The sequence below is a fragment of the Tupaia chinensis genome, unplaced genomic scaffold, assembly GCF_000334495.1.
Source record: "Tupaia chinensis unplaced genomic scaffold, TupChi_1.0 Scaffold000487_1, whole genome shotgun sequence".
Lineage (NCBI taxonomy): Eukaryota > Metazoa > Chordata > Mammalia > Scandentia > Tupaiidae > Tupaia > Tupaia belangeri.
This window is the reverse complement of record NW_006159999.1, coordinates 1,048,207-1,050,670: the sequence shown is the minus strand read 5'-3', so window position 1 is coordinate 1,050,670 and position 2,464 is coordinate 1,048,207.

Here is a 2,464-nt window from a genome sequence, read left to right as displayed (position 1 = left end):
AGTCGAGTAGAAGCGAGTCGGGCGTGACCATCGGAAAGTCTCTATGTCTCTCTCTGTCTGTCTGGCGGGCCCACGCGCCCTACAGTGAAAATCTTTCCAAAAAAAAAAAATGGCTCCCAGACTGCTATCTGAGCCTCTCCTGCACATCTTGGCTTGTGCTTTCTGCAGATTCTTTGTCTGTAAATAGACTGATTTAATTAATTAGGCGGAGAAAAACTCACATCTGGTAAGAATTTTATTGCCAGGTAGCTTGAGCTTTTCTTGCCAAATTAACTAGCTCGTGATATCCTTTCAGTTCTTTTCTTTTCTTTTTGAAATCTGCAGCCAAGCACTAAATATTCTCTTAATTCTGAAGTAGCTCTAAGATAATAATCCTGTTTCTAATCTAATCTTTGTAGCTGAAGTCAGAGGGTCTGCCAGTGGCTTGGTGGTGAGGGTGGCCGGATCCCACAGGATGGTTACATGGTTCAAGTCCCGGACCTGTCAACCTGAAAAACTACACCCAGTGTGTGTGCCTGCATGCCCAAACTTCCAGGAGGAGAATGGAGGAGAAAGGATTGCAGCGATAAATAGTCTGATGCCTGAGGAATGGGAGAAGGGGAACAGGAGAGAGCTGGAGGTCGTAAGGGGTGGGCCGAGACAGAGGTTGGGGAAGGACACTGTCCCCTGAGTGTTCGCTCGGAACCAGCCACGTGCTTGACATTTACATGTGATCGCACATGAGTTTAAGAGCTGCTCCTTCCCACGGCCGGCATCACTCGTGTAGGAACAGGCTCGGGAGGGGTAAGTTCTTGGTCCAACGTCGTTAACTGGCAACTCGTTACTCGGGATCTGGGCCTATAAGCCATTTATTAATTTACTTACTTTTATTTTCTTATATTACATTATTCCTTTAAAATTATTGAAACATATACATTCAATTTCCAGATGACTTAGTATTGATCACTGTATGATACTTTTTTTTTTCCAGAGGTTTTTGCTATAGGACGTGTGTGCTTGCTAGAAAAACAGAGAGAGACAGAGAGACAGAAAGTGAGAAATCACCCCCCGGGGGGATGGCCACACCGCAATCCCTTCTCCTCCATTCTCCTCTCAGGATCTTGGGCACGCATGCACACACGCCTGGCGTGAGTTTAAGCCACTGGGTCTGGGATTCGAACCGTGGTCAGCTACATGGGAGTTCAACCACATAGCCATTATGCTAACTGTTGATCACTATATGATATTTTCTTGTAAAAGAATCATGCTTAGTGCCTATTTTTTTTTCCCCCTCCAACTTGTCATTAAGTTCTGGGGTAATTGGCAACCCCAAATAAAAATATTCATTATTTTAACATCAGGAGCTAATTCACGTGGCTCTAACCACGTGGCTTCTTCCCTTGCTGGCCGCTCACTCACAAGAAGGAAATTGTTATCATGGTTGCCCTTCGTCTGGCTCTCAAAACATAGCAGTTCAAAATCTCATGAGGTCAGGTTGTTCTTCGGCCATGTGACATTTCCAGGTTTAAGTTTTCAAAACTGGTGCCCACCTTACCCCTTCCTGTTTCTGTCATTGTGTGATTGTGACAGTCAAGTTGCCGTGAAGGTGTTTTTGAGCTTGGGCTCCTGAGTAACTCCAAGGGGCAGACCTCCCTTTCAGTCAGACAGTTGGCATTTGGCTGTGGTCTAAAACACCGTCAGGGCCTCCATGGCTCACATCATAAAAGGCTATTTCCCATTTATGCAAAATACCTGTCAGCTATGTGGGGATTCTGCCTCATGTTTAACCCTCCTCTCATTGGCTCTAGGGAGTGGCCACGTGGCAACCCCTTCTCCACTGTCTATCCCTCTGCCAGGATGTTGGGATGCATGTGCAGGCGTCCAGCGTATTCTCAGACCACACAATCCAGGACCCAAACGCACGTGGCCCACACAGGGTCTAGGAGGATCAAGCAATAAGCCAGGAGTGGCTGCCTAGAAAAGTTTTTTTAATGATCACAAGAAGTTGTAAAGTGGAAATCTTTCATCCAAAGAGATAGTTTTTAAAAATCTTGGAACCATCAGATGGTGCATCAATGTTACGTTGCTGGACTCCCACGTAGTCAGCCGTGGTTCGAGTCCCAGACCCAACAACTAACACTCCGGCCATGTGTGTACACATGTCCAGCATCCCAAAAGGAGCGTGGAAGAGAAGAGATTGCAGCGTGGTCATCCCCCCCCAGGGGGGAGATTTCTCACTTCCTGTCCCTGTCTCTCATGGTCTCTCCTGTGAGCACACATGCCTTAAAGCAAAAATCTCTCTGAAAAAAAGTCTTGGGTTTTTTTTAATGGCATGAGGAATACAATAACGAATTTGTTCAGATTCGTTCAAAACCAATGTACTCTTTAGTAAAGACTGACTCCATTAGAAATTTGAATATTAAGGGCCAGCCCATGCTGTAGTGGCTATGTCACTGGACTCCCACATGGCCAACCCTGGTTCGAG